The following is a 24,527-nucleotide window of genomic DNA, read 5'->3' as shown; positions in this document are numbered from 1 at the left end:
TCGGGTTTGGGGTGGGGTTTATTAAATGGGTGAGGTTGCTGTACGAGGCCCCGATGGCGAGTGTAGCGACAAATGGGAGGAGGTCCGAGTACTTCAGGCTCCACCGTGGGACAAGGCAGGTGTGCCCCCTGTCCCCCTTGCTTTTTGCGCTGGCAATTGAGCCTCTTGCCATGGCGCTCAGGGAGTCGAGGAGGTGGAGGAGTTTGGTGCGAGGTGGGGAGGAGCACCGAGTGTGGCTGCATGCGGACGACTTGCTGTTGTATGTAGCAGACCCGGTGGGGGGAATGCCGGAGGTGATGGAGATTCTTGCTGAGTTCGGGCGTTTCTGGGGATATAAATTGAACCTGGGCAAGAGCGAGCTGTTTGTCGTACACACGGGAGATCAAGAGGAGGGGATTGGTAGGCTCCCGCTAAAGAGGGCAGTGAGGAGTTTTAGGTACCTGAGGGTAAGGAGGGTCTTTTTGGAGTGGGGCAGAGATAGAGTGGGGCTGGCGCTGCCCAACTTCTCTAGGTACTATTGGGCGGTTAACGTCTCAATGGTACGTAAGTGGGTTATGGATGGGGAGGGGGCAGCATGGAAACGGATGGAGATGACGTCCTGTGGAGGCACGAGCCTGAAGGCACTGGTAACGGCTCCGTTGCCGCTCCCTCCACGAGCCCAGTGGTGGCGGCCACCCTCAAAATTTGAGGGCAGTGGAGGCGACACAGGGGGGAAATGGGGGGCTCGGTGGAGGCCCTGCTGCGGGGGAACCACCGGTCTGTCCCAGGGAACATGGATGGCGGGTTCCTGGGGTGGCACAGGGCGGGCATTTGGAAGGTGGGAGACCTGTTTATTAACGGGAGGTTCGCGAGCCTTGGTGAACTGGAAGAGAAGTTTGAGCTCTCCCCGAGGAAAATGGTCAGGTACCTTCAGGTCAAGGCGTTTGCTAGGTGACAGGTGGAGTGGTTCCCTTTGCTGCCCCCGCGGGGGGTAAGGGATAGGATGCTTTCGGGGCTGTGGGTCGGGGATGGGAAGGTGTCTGACATCTACCAGGTAATGCAGAAGTTGGGGGAGTCGTCGGTAGAGGAGCTGGTGGCTAAGTGGGAGGTGGACCTTTGGGAGCAGATTGAGGAGGGGTCAAGGGCGGACCCCCTGGAGAAGGTGAACTCCCCCTCTTAATGTGCTAGGCTTAGTCTCATCCAGTTCAAGGTGCTGCATCGGGCCTACATGTCCGGATCTAGGATGAATAGGTTCTTTGGGGGCGAAGACAGGTGCTTCAGGTGTTCGGGTAGTCCAACGAACCATGCCCATATGTTCTGGGCATGCCCGGCACTGGGGGAGTTCTGGAAGGGGGTGGCGAGGACGGTGTCGAGGGTGGTGGGATCCAGGGTCAAGCCAGGCTGGGGACTCGTGATATTTGGGGTTGGGGTGGAGCCGGGAGTGCAGGAGGTGAAAGAGGCCAATGTCTTGGCCTTTGCGTCCCTAGTAGCCTGGCGGAGGATCTTGCTGCAGTGGAAAGATGCGAGACCTCCGAGCGTGGAGACCTGGATTAATGACATGGAGGGATTCATTCAGCTGGAGAGGGTCAAATTCGCCCTGAGGGGGGTCGGTACAAGGGTTCTTTAGGAGGTGGCAGCCTTTCCTCGACTTTCTGGCTCAACAGTAAGGTGCTAGGTCAGCAGCAGCAGCAACACGGAGGGGGGGGGGGAGGGGGAGGGGGGAGGGGTTTAGGGGGACAATGTTTAAGTTAATTTGTTTATTGTTAATTTATTTTGTTGTTTCTTGGGGTTGGGGTGGGGGGGGGGGGCTGTTTGTTATAAGCGTTGTTAGGGGTGCCGGGGATGTTTATTACTATTATTGTTATTGTTATTATTGTTTTGTTGAAATATATTTTTCAAAGAATTCCATTAAAAATTATTTAAAAAAAACAAAAAAACATTTCGTAATCACATCTTCTTTTGTGAATTAGCAAAACGGCCTCTGACATTCTACCGAAGTGGACTGGTGAATATTGAACTATTTCACTTTGGCATTGGTCACAACCCATCACAGATCTGGTTCTACAATATCAATGTGTCCTAACATGCACAAACTCTCAGGATATTGATCAAGACGAGTGGCTTTGCTTATACCTGCACTGTATTCTGCAAAGTATAATCCTAATTATTGTAGTTTCCAGTTGTCGACCCAATAGTTGAACAAAATAGTGTTGGGTCCTGTTAGTTTTTTGTGGTTGCTGCTGCACCATACGATGCTGTACACCAAACACATCTCTCAAAGAAAGGTCGATTGCTTGTAATTAAGCAGCCAGTCATCAACAGAGCTAAGCGATTCCACATCCAACGCCTCAGAGACAAGCTTTGTAGTCCCGCTACATCCAACCATGAGTGGTCGTGGACAATGAAACAATTCACTGCAGAAGGAGGTTCTGCAAATATTCCGATTCTCAATGATGGAGGAACCCAGTACAAATGTGCAAAAGACAATGCTGAGGCATCCGTAACAATGGTCAGCAAGAAGTACTGAGTGGATGATCCACCGAGGTCTCCTCCAGAGGTCACAACCATCACAGGCGTCAGTCTTCAGCCAATACGATTCATTCCACATGATGGCTGAAGACAGAGGACACTGTAAAGACGATGGCCCCTAAGAATGTTCAGGCAAATGTACTGAAGACGTGTTCTCCAGAACACTCTGCACCCCGCGCCAATCTGTTCCAATAAAGCGACAACACTGGCATCTACCCAGCAATGTGGATAATTGCCCAGGTGTGTCTTGTACACAAGAAACATGACGAATCTAATACAATCAATTATCGCCTGATCAGTCTTCTCTCCATCATCAGCAAAGTGATAGAAGGAGTCATCAATAGTACTATCAAGCGGTACTTCCTCATCAATAACCAGCTCACGGACGCTCAGTGTGGGTTCAGCCAGGGTCACTGAGCTCCTGAATTCATTACCGTCTTGGATCAAGCATGGTAAAAAGAGATGAATGCAGGAGGTGAGGTGAGAGTAACTGCCCTTGACATCAAGGCAGCATTTGATCTAACATGGCATCAAGAAACCCTAGCTAATCTGGTGTCAATGGGAATGAGGAGGAAACCTTTTCGCTTGGAGTCATATCTGGCACAAAGGAAGATGGTTGCGGTAGTTGGAGGTCAATCATCTCAGCTCCAGGACATCACTGCAGAAGTTCCTCAAGATAGTGTCCTAGGCCTAACCATCTTTAGCTGTTTTATCAATGACCTTCCTTCCATTATAAGGTCAGAAGTGGGGATGTTTGCGGATGACTGCACAATGCTCAGCACCATTCCTGACTCTTCAGATAATGAAGCAGTCCACGGCCAAATGCAGCAAGACCTGGACATTATCCACGCTTGGGCTGATAAGTGGCAAGTTACACTCGCGCCACACAAGTGCCAGTCAATGGCCATCTCCGACAGTAGACAATCTAACAATCATCCTTTATATTCAATGGCATTACCATTATTGAGTACCCCGCAATCAACATCCTGTTGGTTACCATTGATCAGAAACTGTTCTGGACTAGCCATATTAATACTGTAGCTCCCAGGGTACCTCAAAGTCTATGAAACCTAAGGCAAGTAACTGACCTCCTGACCCCCCAAAGCCTGCCCACCATCTACAAGGCACAGTCAGAGTGTAATGTAACGCTCTCTACGTGTCTGGATGAGTGCAACTACAACAACACTCAAGAAGGTCGACACCATCCAGGACAAATCAGCACGTTTGATTGCTTCTCCTTCCACATACATTCAAACCCTCCACCATCAATGAACCATGGCAGCCATGTGTACCATTTACAAGATGCATTGCAGTAACTCACCAAGATTCGTCAGATAGCACCTTCTAAACGAACGACCATTACCATCTAGAAGGACAAGAGCAGAAGATACATGGGTACCCCACCACCTGGAGGTTCTCCTCCAAGTCACTCACCAGACTGATTTGGAAATATATCGCCGATCCTTCACCGTTGCCGGGGTAACAGTCTGGTAATCATCCCTAACAGCAGAGAGGGCGTACCTCCAGTTCAAGGACGATAGCTGTTCAAGAAGGCATCTCATCGCCACCTTCTGAAGGCAACTAAGGATGGGAAAAAGTGTTGGCCGTGCAAGCGAGGCTTCTTTTAGTAAATGAATAAATAAAACATTCTGTTCCTGGATCCAATAGTAACGTTTCTATTTTCACCCAGAATGCATCAACTTGTTGTTGTTCCTTTCAGTTTCTAATGTAAGTTTCTATTCTTTACAATGTACTTCCTGAAAATTATGCCCTGTTTCGAGGCAGGTGAAGGTGCTCGACATGTATCAATCGCTCCCTGATTTCCATTGCAGAGGCCGATCTGCTGTTGTCGTCGCTTACCTCATTTTTGGCAGATTTATGTTCGTTATTGGACTCAATTTCAGTTGTTGTGGAAGATGAAGATGGTCACTATTCATGTTGTTCTGCTTTATGCAGCCGCAGAATGTTCTGGCCAGTTCGCAGTCATGTTCACGGTTGATCAATTAGTTTTCAGAAGCTGAAGAGCATATATTGCACTGGGGGAAGAGCCAATCTTGTGCTTGGAACAGTGTGTGTGCTGATCTCTGTTGGGAATATTTTCGGGCATTTTATGTATGAAGGTCGATGTAGCCTTTGCAATAATACGCACTGCAGTTATGTGATCTTGGATGTTTATTATCTACTAACATAGGGACTTTAATTATTTCATTCATTACATTGAAACGCCACGTGCTCCTATTGTATTGATTCTGCTGCGTAATTCCTTTTCTCGCAATTTGATAAATTTTGGAGTCGAGCAGCGTCCGGAGGACAATTCAGGCCCACAGCAATGTGGAAAACCCCGGCGGTCCAGAGATGAAGATTAAAAGGAAGTAAGTCCACAATATCAAAGCTTGTTGTATCCGGAGATCGTCGTCTGTTATGGGCAGTGCTTTTGATATATTCTCTATGAGAGCACTTGTATCGGTTAGATTTAATATCTATATACCAACTACCAGGAACGGCAATTTATGCACCAACACGTAGATTTATGCAGTGACTGAGATAAAATCCAAAGAGGAGTTGAAGAATAGGGTAAACTGTCCCTTTGCTGTATTAAAAAAAATCTATTCATGGATGAGGAAATTTTTTGCAATCGCAGTGTGCTGGTCTGTTGTTCTGCCCCATTTCCTAGTGCTGTGATACACATAGAGTAGCACAGAGATATCAGTCCCTATCGATTCTTGCCGGATTTCAGCCCCGTCATGTCTTTTGCTGTTGCACTGCCCAGTTCAGGAAAGTTTCTGGTGTCTGCACAAATTTTGTGACTTGTGGGTGTTATTACACAACATTAATATTTAACCCACGTAGACTTGTGGATACTTGCCATGACAGACATGTTTACACACTATTATCGGCTTTTTCAGAATTATAATGTCTCTATATTTTCGGTGAGTTCGACATCAAAAATCATTCAGTCAATATGGCACTGCATTGTGGGGCCGGAATCATGTTTGATAATAAACGTTCCTAATTAGTCTTTCACTTTCATCAGATCCCTGACAAACTTGGCCTTTCAAAGGCAGACAATTCACATTTGAACATTTTTAATATGAACAAAGGAAATGTAGTTTTAAGGGATTGATGTCTGTATTGGTAAACATTAGAAATACGTTTTGTGTTTTATATGCGATTAATTTAATATTCCCGCCTGGAAGGCTAAAATCTACAGTTAGATTCATGCCTGACAAGAGTGTTTGTACGTGCTGACGTTGGTTCAGTTGCACCTATTTTTCTATTGGAATTTAGAGAGGACTAAGGCGTGGAGAATAAATAACAGACATAAACTTGTGGGTGTTACTTAGCATCTTGTAACGAAGAGTAGAATGTAAATTTTAGCTGAGCTTGGGGTGGCACAGAAGCACGGTGGTTAGCAGTGCTGTCGAAGGCGCTGAGGACTCGGGTTCGATGCCGGCAGCGGGTCATTGTCTGTGTGGAGTTTGCACTTTCTCCCCATCTGTGTGAGTTTCACCTCCATAACCCAAAGATGTCCAGGTTAGGTGAATTGGCCACGCTGAATTGCCCCCTAATTGGAAAAGAAATAATTGGGTACTCTAAATTTATAAAACAAAACTTTCAGCTGTCAGCTGAGCTAATTTGGTTGCAATTGGAGGCAGAGCACTGAGGAGTGCACCTCTCTGAGCTGTAATTTTAATAAAGTTTTGGAATTGAGAATTAAAGCAAATGTGAGTAGTTTTTACAGCAGTCAACAAAGGAAATCCTCAAACGTTTGGTGTAAATTTCTGGATTGAATTCGCTGTTAAAAGCAGAGCGACACCTTTGTTCAAAAGTTTAATTTGGAAAACATTCTCTGGATTTCGGAATTCAATCCACTGAGGAATGCATATTTATGAAGTAAGCTTTTAATCTGTAATCTTGGGAGTGGAGTTTCAAAACTCTCATGTGGAAATATTTTGAGAGATTCTGAGGATACATCCACGGCGCTAACTTGAGCTCAGAGCTGAATCTTTATTGTATTACAGTCATCTTGCCTGTTTAAAAGAGACGTTGTGTGTTAATGAGATAATTGTTGATCAGATGCACTTTGCAATCCGCTTCAATCTTAACACCCGAGCAGTTGCTCAGGTAAAGGGCGAGAAAATTAGTATTGTATCATAATCCAATTGTTTCATGCTGAATAAATGTTTTATTTTCTTGTTGTTGGAACTAATAAACCGTCCCGTGACTCTGTGCCTTTATGCTTTCTGAGAAACGGCCATTGAAGCCAGGGTTCCATTCTGGGAGCTTGCCATCCGGTTCTAACATCAACAGGGTTTGTACACAATGGAATCTTCTTATGCCATTGGGAGTTGATTAAAATAAAAATTAAACTTATTTCGCCTTGGTTTGTGGACAATTAGCAACATAGAAACAGAGAAAATAGAAGAAGGAGGAGGCCATTCGTCCCTCCGAACCCGCTCCGCCATTAATTATGATCATGGCCGATTATTAAGTTCAATACTCTGATCCCGCCTTACTCCCATTTTCCTTCATCCATTTAGCCCCAAGGGCTATATCTAATTCCTTCTTGAAATTACATTCGATGTAATCTTTTTACTTTAATCACATTTTGCCAACTACTTTTATCGAGTCGTTTCAATTTTAAATTCGGTCCATTGTTCTCCATTCACAAACTTATTTTTAGGGTGTTGCTCTTGGTCAGATGTCAAGCAATGCTTTCATATGCAATCATGGGCACAGCACACTACATTTTTGAAGCAATCAGAACTTATCTGAGAAGCGTCAACGTTGAACCCGGGTTGTACTGGTTGTTAATATAGAACATAGAACATAGAACAGTACAGCACAGAACAGGCCCTTCGGCCCTCGATGTTGTGCCGAGCAATGATCACCCTACTTAAACCCAAGTAACCCGTATACCCGTAACCCAACAATCCCCCCATTAACCTTACACTATGGGCAATTTAGCATGGCCAATCCACCTAACCCACACATCTTTGGACTGTGGGAGGAAACCGGAGCACCCGGAGGAAACCCACGCACACACAGGGAGGACGTGCAGACTCCACACAGACAGTGACCCAGCCGGGAATCGAACCTGGGACCCTGGAGCTGTGAAGCATTGATGCTAACCACCATGCTACCGTGAGGCCCCGACCTATATATAACCTAACAAATCTCCATAACTAATAACATGTACATGGGTTAGTCCTGTTTATGATCAAAATCAACAATACCAGCAGTGTCAAAACTGTAAAGTCACGTTTGAAACAATTGAGTCTCATGAGGCCAAATGACTGACTTGAAACGGTGCAGAAACAATGTTGAAATTGCAATGCGCTCCAGAAATGTTAGTTTTTGTAGAAATGTATCCCGGACATGCACTGTCTGAGGAGTTGGTACCACCTTACATCTAGGAGGGGGTGAAACACAATTCCGGGAGAAACAGTTGAATTCTCCAAACAGATTTAAAAGAAAATTTGGAGCACCCAATTATTTTATTACAATTAAGGGGCAAGTTAGTGCGTCCAGTCCACGAACTCTGCACATCTCTGGATTGTGAGGTGGGGGGGGGGGGGGGGGGGGGAGAAGAGGGGAGGGGAGAATTAGCAAACTCAGACACGGGAAGAATGTGCAAACTCCACTCGGACAGTGGACCAGCTCAGGAGTCAAACCTGGTCTTCGGCTCCATGAGGGATCTGTGCTAACTACAGCGCCATTGTGCGGCCATCTCCACAAACACATTCAACAGAACCAAACCTAATATTGCTGGAAAATCTCAATGGACGATCTGGCTAACCCGCTCGCCACAAAATGAATGAATTGTGCACAAAAAAAAAGACTATTTAATAATCTAAAAATTGTGAGTTATTGTGCATTTTAAATAAATTCATATATACTCAAGTGCATTTTATTAACACTGCACTATATGGGAACATTATACAATTTGAGTGACATTCTAAAAGTTACAGTATTTCAATTAAACTTCTAACGTATTATTAATGCTGTTCCCAGTTACATGAAAACTAATTGTATGATGTATGAGCATTTGAATAATAGATGCCAATTTTATAGTCACAAACACATTGCATTAAAATCTAGATTTTTCATATATTAACTGAATTAATACTAGGCCTGCAGATGTATATCCATCAAATGGGCACAATTAATGTTTGCATCAGCTGAGAAATCGCGCTGTCATTAACGGATAGACGAATAGAACATAGACAGGCAGCTAAATAGAGAGAGTGAGTGAGAGAGATAGATGAATAGATGGATGGATAGATAGATAGATAGATGGATATATAGATAGATAGATAGATAGATAGATAGATAGATAGATAGATAGATAGATAGATAGATAGATAGATAGATAGATAGATAGATAGATAGATAGATAGATAGATAGATAGATAGATAGATAGATAGATAGATAGATAGATAGATAGATAGATAGATAGATAGATAGATAGATAGATAGATAGATAGATAGATAGATAGATAGATAGATAGATAGATAGATAGATAGATAGATAGATAGATGGGTGGTTGGATGGACGGATAGATGGATGTATAGATAGGTGGACATAAATATGGATAGATAGATAGATAGATGGAAATAGATGACAGTTAGGTGGATGGATGGTGCCCATTTTCAAATTCTCAATATTTTAACAATTTGTCTTAGTGGATATTTAAGTCCAATCTTTAACTCGGCTCTGATTTTACTCTGGGTCCCTGCATAAATAAAGGGGTTGATGCCGGAGCTCAAAAACTGAAGCATAAATCCGTATTCCTCGAGAATAAATGTTGATGTGCTAAAACCGGAACCTGAGAAATAAGTAACTTTTTCAATTCGGACATAGATGATAGTTATAAAAAATAACAAATACAACAGAATGAAACTGCCCGAGATGGCAAAGAGTAAAATCATGGACTTTCTCCGCTTCTCCAACTCTGGGTCACCGTGATTCTCTTCATTGCTCTGGATCCGGAGTCTCTTACGGGCTCTATTGGCCACTAGAATGTGTCTGACGGTCAGAGCATTGAGTAGTAAAATCAGGATGAATGGGATAAAAGGATTTAATATGGGGCGGATCCAATCTAGTGCTGTCCAAACAGTGGACATATAAAATATTTTTTTCACGCTGCAGAACCATGGTATATTGTCAATCACGTATCGCGGTTCATATATAAAATACAATAAGACACTTTTTATACAGATCAATATGGCCAAGGTTCCAATGACATATGCTGCTGTTTTCTCGGTGCAATATTTAATTTTGAGCTTCTGGCAACAAATGGCCACAAATCGATCAAAGGTGAAAGCGACAGTGAACCAGGCCGAACTGTCTATAGCTCCATAATTCAATACAGAACGGAGACTACACATTGGTGTAATAGACAGGAAACTGATTGGGAAATAAATTCCTGCAATCCGGTTTAATATTACAGCCGTCACCATAACAAAGAGATCCGACACAACCATAGACACCAAATAATAAGTGATGCATCCAGAGAGACCACATCTTCTTCGAGACAGGATCACAATCACTGTCAAGTTAGCTGTAATAAAAATAGTCAGAGATTGTGTGTATTTGAGAGAGAGATTGGACGAAAGACGTTGGCTATTCGACTCCAAACAACATCATCTGCTTCACATCTCTGTGAAACTTTAAACTCGGTTCGAAATGATACCCTTGGCTATCGTCAATTATCTCCATGTTTAAAATACTAATTTTGATTAAAGTAAGAGATGATAATTACAAACAATTCAAAATGTACAATGGAGACATAATGGCAAACGGGAAGGAAAGGAAAGCATATTGAAAATGATGCAGATGACTGGAATACACGAAAGCAAGAAGAACAACAGCGAAGAAAATAAAAAAGAAACATCTATCGAAGTGGGTAAGTAGCAAAAGAATCATCAAGAATTATGAAACAAGCAAGAACACAGATTATACATTTGTAAAGAGCAGGACAGTTTCTTTATAAATACATCCTGCACAATTAATTAATGGTTGGGGTATCAACTGTTAGCTTGCAGAGGGAGGTGAATGGAGAATTAATGTTTCTCTGACTGTTGAGTAAAATGTAAAGGGAGATTCGAGCTTTTTACTTGAAAACCACCCTGCGATCTCTGGCGGCATCTGAAAAGAAGGAGCTTACAGATGGTGAGACCTCTGCAACACAACGATTCTTCAGTGCTGCGCGACACTAACGGGATGCATGATATGATTCCCTCTGTCGTGAATAATTGATGCAAAGTGAGGATAGCGCGATTTATGGAGCCTTGCTGAAGACCGTGAAGATGCGAACCATCCGAGGCATTGTCATTGTTGGGATGAAAAGGGAATTCCACAACAAGGAATGGCGAAATTGGAACCTTCAGCGGCTGCATTTGTGGAAGTTGAGAACCCGTTGAAACAGCGAGTTTGAGATGTGAGGGGTTAATACCAATTATTCATCGAAGTACAACTGTTTGCGTTGTTTATAGACTTTTCGAAATCTTCCTGTCAAATAACGTCCCTACATTAAATGTATTCAGGACTGGTTGATAGTTCCAATCTTCGAGGTGGATATTTGCCGTGGCGTGGAATAACACTGCGAATATGTACCCCATGAACACTGCCGATGCCACGTTTACATGATAATTAAATTGTGGCAATTCACCCACAATGTATTTTTCCATAAGATAACAGAATTGCATGTATATTGTGAGAACAGTATTCCAATTCACTCACTAAGAGGAACACAACAGTAATATATTTTTCTGAGAAAACCGTGATGAAATTGTGCTTATAAAGGATTGTAATATCGTAATATCCTGAAATAATACGTTAAAATATTCTCCATTGTGTTGTGTGGCAGGAGCAACGTGTTAAAAAAGATTGATTTCTAACATACCTATCAACACAATACTGGGTATTCCCGAGGCAATGTGAGCCATCAGTAACAGTAGAATTGTACTCATCCACAATCTGTATCGTCAAGGTCTGGAACGTCAAGGCCTGACTCTACTATCAACAACAACCCTGGGAATCAATCGTGGTTCAATAAAGAATGCAAGTGGCATGACAGGATGAAAAAAAACACACACAGCTTAACAAATGTTGTCAGTCAGTTGAAGCTACATGAAAGGACTACCTGTGTGCCAACTAACATAAGCAGCTAACCGCTTCAACAGCCAATACATCTGACTAACATTACTGTTAAATCCGGTAGAGAATGGTGGGGGACAAATAAATAAAACTGACTCGAAGAGGAGAGGAGACTAGACAAGTATGCCCGTACCCGAAGATAGGAGAGCCCAGAAAATCAGTCCAAAAGATAAGGCTAAAGTACTCGCAACAATCCTCAGACAGACGTTCTGCTTGGATGATACATCACGACCTCTTCCGGAGCTACCCAGGTGCGCAGGTTTCAGTCAACATCTAATGCAATCCTGGCCACGTGATATGACGAGACGCTGAAGCTATCAGGTACCGCAGAAGCTATAGGCCTCGACAGTTTTTCAGCAAAAGTATTGAAAACCTGTGCTTCAGAACTTACTACATCCTTAGCAAATGTGCTCCACTGCACATCTGGCATCAAACCTTTAATGTGAAAAATTGTCCAGGTATGTCTTGTGCACAAGAAACATGGCACGTCAAACCAGGACAATTACCTCATGAGGCTAGGACTGACCATCAGTAAAATGATGGAAAGGGTAATTAGCGAGCAATCAAGCTGCATTTGATTCGCAATAGCCTATTCGCTGACGCTCTGTTTGCCCTCAGTCAGGTTCAATTAGCTCCTGATTCATTAATGGGAAAAGTAAAGCATGTGATACAATGTTCTTCACAATTGCTTGAATGAGTACAGCTCCAACAACTATCAAAATTGTCTACACCTTCCGGGGAATACCAGTGTGCTTGATATACACCACATTTCGTACACATTCACTCTGTTTACCACCATCGAACAGGGACTGCAGTGTCTCCCAGTCTCCCACCAACAAGATGCACCGCAGGAACTCACCAAGGTTCCTTAGGCAGCGCCAACCACGATTAAATTAGAGGACAATGTTAGCAGATACATTGGGGGATCAGCAACTGGACGTTGCCCCGCAAGACGCTGATCATCCTGATTTCTAACAGTTATCTACATTGTCACAAGTAGGCTTACATTAATACTGCAATGAAGTTACTGTGAAAAGCCCCTCATCGCCACACTCTGGTGCCTGTTCGGATACACGCAAGGGTACGGGAATTGAACGCGCGCTGCAGGCCTTCTTGTGCTGGTATAGCCACTCCAGTGAGCTATACCAGCCCCGACTTGTAAACGAATCGCCGTTCCTGACTTCAAAATCCTGTGTCAAAATCCGGGAATTCACTCTGTAACAACACTTTGAATATACTTACACCACATGCAATAAGGAGGTTCCAAAATGCAGCTAACCCCAATCTTCTGAAGAGAAAATCAGGTTAGTCAATAAACGGTGCGCTATCCAGCGACGCCCACACACCGGAAGTGAATACAAAATAATACATGTTTAAAGTATTGAATGACACAGTTTAAGAGGAGAAAATATACATTTCGTGGCTATATATTATAATCAGCATATTGGATACATTAGAACTTTGAATGGCGAATTATACCGTCAATGTAGAAGAATGATGATGAAGAGAAAGGATTATACCAATTAAGATAAGGAAACTCTTCAAAGACTACAAATATATCCCATTTAATGGTGTCAAATATCTCTACCGTGGAGGAGCGTTACTGGTTATAGAGGGGATTTGAAGGAGCTCAACCTAATCCACATAATTAACGCGCAACTACAATACTTTACCTGGAACGCCAATAACTGCCAGGGCAGGGTAGTAAATAGCAAACTCCAGACCTCTTTGTACTCCGTGCATTTCTGTCAGAAGCTCACGGTTATTTTTGTACTGCACTGAAAGCATGTCTTAATTATACCTCATGTCAGGCTCCTGGGAAATAATTAGATGTTTTGTTGTTTTTTTACATTAATTAAATGATTTGTGAAAATAACAGACACGCGCATGGCAGCCGGTTGCTTTTTATGTTTCAATTGAATGTTTTAATCTGTTATGACAGGGTTGTAAAATGAAATTTCCAGAATTATCACAGTCAATTTACTTTTTCATTTGTAAGAAGATAATGACCAGAAATTCAAAGTCAGGTCAAACGAGGAGTTATTTACTCCTGAACAATATTTGTTTCCTGATAAACGGAGTGAAGATATCACTTCTGACCATTCTTGAATCTGTGTGGTCACTGATCAGGAGAAACCCGCTCCCACGTTTCTGTGATGCTGAACAATAAAGTTTAACGCGACTATCTGTAGTTTGATTGTGGAAAGTTTCAGTTAAGTGGATTAAGTGTACAATCGGTATTCACAGGCCCAGTATTGCACGAATATTTTCAATGACATTACTAGGTCAGCGCGTTTTAATGAATATGGGAGCTCAATTTCAGCTTGCGAGAAGGTCCACTAAAGCAGCTATATTCAAGGCTAACACGTCCAATTTAGTCAAGTTATATTCAGGCACTCATTTTAGTGTTCTGCTGTTGGCTCTACAGTAAATCTCCTGTGCCTTTCTACCAAATTATATTATTCATAGTACTTTGCACTGAACCTCTTTTGCCACTTGTCTACCATTTCAGAGCTTTGGTTCTGTCCTTTTGACGTTCATCAGACTTTCCATCCATTCAATGATCTCGGGATCTTTCTTTTCTTTTCCCATTCACAGGAGATACCCTGACTGTTCACGAATTATGCAATCTTTACAATTGTTGGCCTACAATCATATGAACGTTTGGAAAACGTAAAGCTGGTTCGTAATGTACAGCGAGGCCAACAGCGCGGACTCAATTCCCGTAACAGCTGAGGTTATTAATGAAAGCCCCGCCATCTCAACCTTGCCCCTCGCTGAGTTATGGTGACCCTCAGGTCAAATCACTACCAGCCAGTTCTCCCCCTCGAAGGTCATCTCGGGCTCTTGCGATTTTCATTACCATCACTGGTATAGTTCCCAGGAGAAGATTGAAGAACAAAAATCTCCTTGGTAACTAAAATGCTGAGACGGCTATTACCTCTAGACCCTTAGACTTCTCAGTCCGTCATCACTCCAATATCCTCCCTACCCCTAAAAACATTTGAATACTAGCTATAATCCATCCAACTCCTCAGATAACCCTGCTGATCCAATCTACTCCTCAGCCGACGACTAGAACCCTACCTTCGTCAATATCGAAAACAGCCGTCGGCTACACCCCAACTCCTCAAATACTTCCAGACACCTCCAGCACCAATCGCCGATTATCTCTCCAGATGCTTTGGCTGCCACCGAGCGCCCTCCCCTCCACCCCCGGCAACAGCCCTGACCACCGTGATTACAATTCTGACCACCACGTCTCCATATGTCATATGACTATACCCTCCTCACCGCCCTAGAACAATGTCTCCAACGATTTGATGCTGGATTTCTCTGATATCTAACAGCAATTTCGTTTCTTACCCATGCCTGACATGAAGTGTGACTTAATGGGATCAGAAACAGATGTTAGAAACTGTCAGGGCCCCTCCCCACTGACTCAACCCGACAGTGTTCTTTTGCTCATTTGTGGGTCTGGCGGTTCATGATTCCCGCTCTAATTTTTCAAAAAAAAATGCACCAATTCTAGCAGCTTCAATAGTCCAAATGGTTTATTCTTGTTCTCAAGTAACTGTCAAAAGGTCGTACCTCGACGGTAATATTCTGCGCCTTGCTCTTGTTGCCATGCACTGACCAGAGCTGAATGAAGATTATAGGAACGAGCAACGTATGATTTTAAGTGTGGTGCAGGAGGGAGTTTTTCAGATTCATGGAACAAAAGGGTAATCTGTGGGACATTGAGTATGTGTTAAATAAATTTATAGTAAACAGGGCTCAGATCAGATTCTTTGCGGGAAGGATCACGTCGATGTTTGGAGAGTTTGTAACTTAAGTTGTCGTGCGCTGGGAACAGTAGAGAGAAACAGAAAATATGCATCAGTTGTATGAACATGGAATGCTGAGCAGCACTCCAAAAGAAAGTATTCTCACGTTAGTTTGAAGCAGAATAAGAAGGACGGGGAAGAAAATATAATGTAAGCACCAATCACATAAACTGTGGCGAATAATTGTGGTAAGGTAGAAAGACAAAAAAAAAACTTTGGAGATACGAATGTATCAGCAACAGCAAAAACGTGCCATGTACCGATGAGGAATTGACGATTAATGTACATAGATATGATGTGGAACGCGAAGGTATTGAAGGAAACATAAATTTCGGTTTGCTGCACTTATGGCGAAAAACAGAAGTGCTCGAAAGACGTGATGGCGTTGAGTGAGCAAGGATAGTGTTCTTTTGGTTAAAACTGAGCAACAAAAACGTAAGTTCACGCCAGTTGGGGCAAATTATGAACCATGATGTAATAAAAAATACATTGAAGTCCAAAAGTGGAATGAATTCACAAAGGCATGCAACTATTAAGTAATGATTTTGAGAGTTTGTAATTACACAATTATCGATTCCGAAAATATTACAGTAAGTGTCCCTGGAAATTGGAAAGTGGAACAAATGAATGTGAGGCATATTTGAGAAAGAATGTCTAATGTGCCACAAAGCTTAGATCAGTAGTGAAGAAGAGTGTGGGAAAATATCACAACGATGGTCCAGTGTGAAGGAGGAATGATTGCAAAGAGAACGGGCCGAGGCGGGTGAGACTGGAATCAGAGACTGACTGTAGAGACGGCAACATAAAAACGATGAACTCGAACGAAGAGATGCTTCTGGTACTCGATCGGTAAATTCCAGCAATGGGTATAGTAACAGAGAGAATGGCATTGTGGCAGTTATAAAAATATAACCGCCAAACAACAATTCATGTCTGTAGTGCATGTGAGATTAATGGTTTAAATAGGCTTTAGGTCAAATAGTATTGTTTGCAAGGACAGTGAAGGGGGTAATAAATTATATGACAATAGAATTATAGACAACAAAAAAGGGAACCTCAAGATCATCGAACGGATGTGACAATTAAGGGGGTAATAAGAGTATGGCGAGTTCTATTAGGATAACGCGGGTGATATTTTCTTGGAGCTGCAGGAGAATCGCTGAAATAGTAAATTAGGTTCCTTTGTACCGGTATTTACAGAGTATGATGATTCTTAAAATATATAGGCAGAAAAACGAGCCAGGTAAAGCGACAATGTGACGAGACACTGGAAAGTCTGGTAATGTTGCAATCAGACGTGTCCATTTCAACGAATGGCCTGCATCCGTGTTGCTCAACCAAGTAGTGTTGGAGATGTTGGAAGGGTGTGTCTTACTATTGATATCTGCTTGTATGTGCGCCAGGTTTCAAACGATTGAAGAATATTAATTGAAGTGCACACCTAGCAGGCACATGCTGGTCAAGTGAATATCAGTGTTGGTTAAGTTTGTGGGTTTTATAGTCAGCGGGAAATTGAACAGACGCTTGGACAACGAAGCTAGAACAGCGAGTGTTTATAGCCGGCGTTGTTGCACGCGGATCCACACTTTCACATCATTACGCAGTCATATAGTAGGGCGCAGCAGTGAGTTATGATCAACATGTCTCTTTCGGCAATCACTTTACTTTTCTCTTGCCATGCCTACTCAGGCCTCCTATATTTCTTCAACGGATAGATAGCAGAAGATAGACCGTCTGACAGGTCAGTAATAGTTCCTGGCATATGAGCGTCTCCGGAAGGACCACAGTTTACCAGTTGTAAGGAGATGTTGGATCAGGTGTAATGTCACTGGGCTAAAAATTCAGAGGTGCAGGCCAAAGATTTGCGCACACGGGGTCAGATCTACTTAGTCATGGAACATAGAACAGTACAGCACACTTCAGGCCCTTCGGCCCACGATGTTGCGCCGACCATTTATCCTAATCTAAGATCAAAGTATCCTTCACCCATTCAATTTACGGCTGCCCATGTGCCTGTCTAAGAGCAGCTTAAATGTCCCTAATGTCTCTAACTCCACCACTTCTGCTGGCAGTGCATTCCACACACCCACCACTCTGTGTAAAGAACCTACCTCTGACATCGCCCCTTTACCTTCCTCCAATCACCTTAACATTATATCCCCTCGTGACAGCCATGTCCACCCTGGGAAAAAGTATCTGGCTATCCACTCTATCCATGCCTCTCATCACCTTGTCCACCTCCATCAAGTCACCTCTGCCTTCTTCGCTCCAGTGAGAAAAGCCCTAGCTCCCTCAACGATTCTTCATAAGACATGCCCTCCAGTCCAGGCAGCATCCTGATAAATCTCCTCTGTACCCTCCCCAAAGTATCCACATCCTTCCTATAATAAGGCGACCAGAACTGGACACAATATTCAAAGTGTGGTCTAACTAGAGTTTTATAAAGCTGCAGTAAAACGTCGCGGCTCTTAAACTCAATGCCCCTGTTAATGAAAGCCAACACACCATACGCCTTCTTAACAACCCTATCAACCTGGGTGGCAACTTTGAGGGATCTATGTACGTGGACCCCAAGATCCCTCTGTTCCTCCACACTTCCAAGAATCCTGCCTTTAACCCTGTATTCAGCATTCAAACTCAACCTTCCAATATGAATCACTTCACATTTATCAAGGTTGAACTCCATCTGCCACTTCTCAGCCCAGCTCTGCATCCTGTCAATGTCCTGTTGTAAATCCGCTTGTGGAAATCAGTTCAATTCATGAATCTAGAAATGAAAGTTATTCTTAGCAATGGTGACCATGAAACTATAATCAATTTTTATGAAAAACCCCATCTAGTTCTCAAATGCTGCTTATGGAAAGAAATCTGCCATCCTAATCCAGCCCTGTTTACATGAGAATCCATATTCACAACAATGTGTTTGACTGTTACCATCTCTCCTAAATGACCAAGCTCAGAACACGAGCAATTCAATTGGATAACATGGGGAAATGAAACCAATGTCCGGTCTATTCCTAAGTCAATCCCTTTTAAAATATTTTGTGCAGCTTTGATCTCGTTTATTTGAGGAACGATCCAAATGCATTGGATTTGATTCACTTGCTTGGTTCCTGGAATACGTTGTTGTATCAGAACAATATAAGGGGCATGGTGGATCTGCTTCCTCTGGAGTTCAGAAGAGTGAGGTAATTTGATTGCAGTCAATAAGATCCTGAATTGATTTGACAAATTGGACGAGAAGAATGCATTTCCGCCTGTGCGTGAGTGCAGAACTCAGGAGCATTCTTTAAATTATGGATCGCCCTTTTAGGATATAGATTAGGAGATATTTGCAATTCACTTTCCCCTGCAGCGTATGCCTGCCAACGGGGTTCCATGTCCTTGGAGTAGCTGCACTGGGAAGCCCTATTAACGATGGAGTATAGAATCCCACCAAAGGCGAACGACCCGCCACTGAGAAACAGGTGGTTATGGGACCGCAGGATCAACTTTTGAACTCTGCTTCAGAAGTCTATAGAAATGGAGATATTTAACATTTATGAAGCGGAGATAGATAGATTCTTGTGATGCAGGGAATGAAAGTTTATCGGAATACACAGGAATTTGGAATTTAAAGCAATGTAGCCAGCATTCCCAGGTCGTTGGGATTCACTTTTCCCATTGGCAGCGCACATCGGCCGGCGTCGTTCGCGCTGGTGTACGGCGATTTTAATTGGACATCCCATTGATAATCAGCGGGAGGATAGAATCCCACCATCAGCAAACGGCGTCGCCAAGAAATATGCGGCGAGGGGAGTGGACAATTCCGGCCCTTATGGAATTGCAGAGCCCTCTCGAAGGGCCGAGTAACTCATTTCTGCTCGTATTGCAGGTGTTTGCTGCATGTACATAACTGCCCATGTTGTACATATTTTCATAGAATCAGCAAATTGCTACAATGCAGAAGGACGTCATTCGACCCTACCAGTCTGTATCGACTCTCTGAAAGAGCCCTGCATCGAGGTGTAGGTAACCGTATCTAACGTAAACATATTTGGACATGGGGGACAATTAGCATGGTCATTGCAGGTACCACGTACACCTTTGGACTGTGGGGAGAAACCAGAACAACTGCAGTAAATCCCCGCAGACACGGGGAGGATTCGTAAACTCCACACAGACTATGACGACTTTGTTATAAGAATCGTGAAGCAAAACATTTATGCAACAAAAACGCGTCCATTGTAAAACGGTACAAGCCATTAATTTCCACATGGAAAAAGGGGTTTAGTAAATTAAACCATATTGTTCTCATTGCCACTTCTTGTGTACTCCTGTTTATTTTTATTTCTGCCATATTGTAAACTGTTCAATACAAATATAATGAAGCTCTTGGCTAATTTCAGGAATGAGGGGTAATAAATCACAGGAGACGCAGGCACAGGTACATTAGTATCCTAATTTTAGAGAAGTGCACGGACAGCAATCACCAGTTACTGTCTGTAACACGTGAAGGGTTATTCTACAAAAGATGTAAGATCTTGGGATGTGATTACCTGGTCAGGTCAGCAGTGCACCTCCGCCAGTGGATTTTACGGTGGCGTGAGTTAGTTTATTTAATAAAGACAAGAGGAAGTCCAAACCGAGTTAAATAAAGTTTATTTACAAGAACAATATGTACAATAACCGGTAGATCCTTGCTGGGTTCTCTCGTCGGAGCCATAGTGGCCGACCTTTTATACAATGATTAACGAGATAGGCCGCCCCTGGCGGGGGACCTCGTACTCCCAGAGGAGCATGGAGAAGAGAGGTATTCCCACCCCGTAGGTCCCGTGCGGGAAATTATATTCGTCCCCGCCCCCTCTGCCTCATAAATTTCAAAGACCTCTTCCACGAGCAATGATTTGGATTTAGATTTAGATTTTGTTTATTGTCACGTGTACCAAGGTACAGTGAAAAGTATTTTTCTACGAGCAGCTCAACAGATCATTAAGTACATGAAAAGAAAAGGAAATAAAAGAAAATACTAATAGGGCAACACAAGGTACACAATGTAACTACGTAAGACCGGCATCGGGTGAAGCATACAGGGGTGTAGTGTTAATGAGGTCAGTCCATAAGAGGGTCGTTTAGGAGTCGTGTAACAGTGGGAAAGAAGCTGTTTTTGAGTCTGTTCGTGCGTGTTCTCAGACTTTTGTATCTCCTGCCCGATGGAAGAAGCTGGAGGAGTAAGCCGGGTGAGAGGGGTCGTTAATTATGCTGCCCGCTTTCCCCAGGCAGCAGAAGGTGCAGATGGAGTCAATTAATGGGAGGCAGTGTCGTGTGATTGATTGGGCGGTGTTCACGACTTTCTGAAGTTACTTACGCTCTTTGTACGAGCAGTTGCCATACCAGGCTGTCCAACGGCCGAACAGATAGGATGATTTTTATGGTGCATCTGTAAAAGTGGGTAAGAGTTCATGTGGATGTGCCGAATTTCCTTAGTTTCCTGAGGAAGTATAGGCGCTGTTGTGCTTTCTTGGTGGTAGCATCGACGTTGGTGGACCAGGACAGCTATTTGGAGATTTGGTATTTGAAACTGCTCACCATCTCCACCTCGACCCCATTGATGCTGACATGAAGTCATTTGCTTCCTGAAGTCAATAACCAGCTCTTTAGTTTTGCTGGCATTGAGGGAGAGATTGTTTTCGCTGCACCACTCCACTAGAATCTGTATCTCCCTCCTGTATTCTGATTCGTCGTCATTCGAGATCTGGCCCGCTATGGTCGTATCATCAGCAAACGTGTAGATGGAGTTAGAACCAAATTATGCCACGCAGTCGTGTGTGTAGAGGGCGTATATTAGGGGTCTACGTACGCAGCATTGCGGGGCCCGGTATTGAGGACTATTGTGGAGGAGATGTTGTGTTTATTCTTACTGATTGTGGTCTGTGGGTCAGAAAGTCGAGGATCCAGTTGCAGAGAGAGGAGCCAAGTCCTTGCTTTTTGAACTATGATATGAGCTTGGCTGGGATTTTGGTGTTGAAGGCGGAGCTGTAGTCAATAGATAGGAGTTTGATGTATGAGTTCTTGTTGTCGAGATGCTCTCGGGATGAGTGTAGGGTCACAGAGGTGGCGTCTGCTGTGGACCAGTTTTCAGCCGTATGCGAATTGCAGTGGATCAAGGCATTCTGCGTATACGGACATGATGCGCTTCATTATCAACCTCTCAAAGCACTTCATTATGACTGACGTTAGGGCCACAGGGTGGTAGTCATTGAGGCACGTTGTCTTGGTCTTCTTTGGCACCGGTATGATTGTGTTCTTCTTGAAGCAGGTGGGGACCTCGGAGCGGAGTAGAGACACGTTAAAGATGTCCCCGAACACATCTGCCAGCTGGTCCACGCAGGCTCTGAGTGCATGACCAGAGATCCCGTCCAGATCCGTCGCGTTCTGAGGGTTCACTTTCAGGAAAGCCAATCTGACTTTGGAAGCTGTGATGGTGGGTATGGGTGTTTTAGGGGCTTCCGGGGCACACAACAGCGGGTTGTTAGTTTGCTGCTTGAATCAAACCTGCAATGCACTGAGTTCATCGGCGAGGGATTCGCCGCTGCTGGAAATATTGCTTGGCTTCGCTTTGTAGCCCATTATTTTGCTTATGTCTTGCCATAACCGCCGAGAGTCTGTAACGCTCTTCGCTCTTTGCATCTCGGATGGCCGTGCGGAAGTCGTACCTCAATTTCAGGTATTGGTGAGCGTCGCCTAACTTGAACGCCTCAGACCTGTCCTTCAGTAGATAGTCAATCTCGCGATTGAGCCATGGTTTCCAGTGGGGAAAGTATGTACTGCTTTCTTTGGCACACAGTCGTCCACACATTTGCTGATCAAGTCTGTGGCGGTGGTGCCATACTTATTTAAGTTGGTTGCTGAGTTCTTAATTATCCTACGTAAGCCCACACCTCCACCCTATCCCCGGAATCCAGTAACCCCACCTAACCATTTTGAACATTAAGGTCAATTTAGAATGGCCAATCCACCAAACCTGCACATCATTGGACTGTGGTGGGAAACCGGAGCATCCGGAGGAAACCCACGCAGACACCGGGAGAACGCAAAATTGAAAGCCTTACTAAGGGGGCGGCACCGTGTTTAACACTGCGGCCTCACACCACTAAGGACCCGCGGACAATTCCAGCCTTGGATTTCTGTCAGTGAGTGCTTGTACCTTCCCCGCGTGCCTGCGTGGCTCTCTGGGTATTATGTTTTCCTCCCTCAGTCCAAAGATGTGTAGGGTATGTGTATTGGCCATGCTCAATTGACCCGTAGTTTCCAACAATGGGTATGTTAAGTGGATTTCTGGGGTTAGTTCGGCGGAGTGGACCTGGGTATGGTGCTCTTTTAAAGGGTGGGTGCAGAATCAATGGGCCGATTGGCCTCTGTCTGCACCGTATTGTTTCCATGATGCTATGATTCTGTCAAATGCATTTTCAAATTCCTGCGCTACTGCAAATCTGTAAAACACAAACATCCATTCTGCTTGTGTCAAAATAGGTCAATTAATCTGAACATATCTGACAGTTCAAAGTTAAAATTCACAATTCCTGGAAAAAATAGAAATGCAACTTTTGCTGATAACTGTCAGGGGATAATTCTCTGCTGGTTTGAAAATAATGATGGAATAAAAATGTTTAATTGGACGTCATTACGTCAACCGAACCAGCGACTCAATCGGGGACCCCTTTGTTTAATATTCTCGGTGTTACACTTTTTTTTTGATCTCTGATTTTTTCAGCTGTCTTTCTTTCTCGCTGTCTGACCTGTGTCCGGCATAAGTTATATTTGAACCTGCGAAGAAGTTGTGGTACGAGATTGGTATGGATTGACCGTATTCATTTATGATATCGCAAACACCAATCAATCCTGTTCAATTAAAATTATCTCGTTCTTATATGTGTGAATTTGTATCCAGATTAAAATTCCCACATGTTTATCAAGAATAATTTCAGAGAGGAAACATTAACGCCTGAAACATTCACACACGAATATCATGCATACGCAATCAGCGAAACACATCAACTGCTTTAATTAAAAAATAAGAGAGATGAAGTATGTTAATAGCCTTATAGTTTCTGTTCTAAAATTCCAAAGTGTCTGTTATTAAATACCTCAAGATTAATTTCCCCATAAAAATAAAGCTTAACAATAACATGACTCTACGAACCTCCACATAAAAAAACAAAGCACACAGCTCTTAAATCGCAAACAGTTCATTCTCAGCTTTCTCTCGCACCTACCGATTCATAAAGGGACAGAGCACTGCTCACTCACAATCTCTTGGTTAAAATAAATACGATCCTCCGTTCTACTTGCTATAAAATTTAAATCATTGCCGGGCTGCACAGTGGTGTAGTGGTTATCACTGCTGCCTCACGGCACCGTTACCCGGGTTTGATCCGGGCCCCAGCTCACTGTCATTTTTCATATTCTCCCCGTGTCTCCGTGGGTCTCACCACCCACAACTCAAAGATGTGCAGGATAGGTGGATTGGCCACCCTCAATTGCCCCTTAATTGGAAAATAAATAGGAGAAAAATAAATGATTGTAATGCCTAATTATTGGGCATCACCTTTTATTTGTTGATTCCAAATATCAAAAACATTGTCACCAAAACACATTATGACCTACAAAACCGTTGGTCCTTATCTGAGGTGATGTGATAGCACAATAAAATTCTCATATTTGTTCTAAATTCCTCCAGTGCGTGCTTAGAATTTCCCAGGTGTCATTAAGATCCCATAAATCCACAATTAAACCACATATCAAAGAATTTTGACACGTACGTTTCTGACAATTTATAAACCAAATAATTGCCTGCTAAAGTTTTCTGCTCCGATTTTGTTTCCCCATATCCTCTTGTTTTCCTTTCAACCAATTTAAATTTCGTTGCTTAACCCAGTTAAAAAGAAATCTTAACAGTTCATTTTTAACTTGTTTTGAAAAGTTCAGATTGGGTCACGGCCGAACTGCAAGCTTATGACCTGATCTTGGCCCAGAACTGAATGAAAGA

At 43.3% G+C, this 24,527-nt stretch overlaps 1 long non-coding RNA gene across 1 annotated transcript; it reads left to right on the top strand.

Annotated features, from left to right (window-relative positions):
* The first annotated feature begins 4,797 nt into the window (after positions 1 to 4,797).
* Positions 4,798 to 20,103, top strand: LOC119952272. Its single transcript, XR_005457811.1, has 3 exons — positions 4,798 to 4,880; positions 6,758 to 6,820; positions 19,422 to 20,103. It is a non-coding gene; the product is annotated as an uncharacterized LOC119952272 (long non-coding RNA).
* Positions 20,104 to 24,527: the final 4,424 nt, after the last annotated feature.

Source organism: Scyliorhinus canicula, chromosome 17 (assembly GCF_902713615.1).
Source record: "Scyliorhinus canicula chromosome 17, sScyCan1.1, whole genome shotgun sequence".
NCBI classification, from domain to species: Eukaryota; Metazoa; Chordata; class Chondrichthyes; order Carcharhiniformes; family Scyliorhinidae; genus Scyliorhinus; species Scyliorhinus canicula.
Note: the sequence above shows the minus strand (reverse complement) of the source record. Positions and strands in the feature narration are given on the sequence as shown.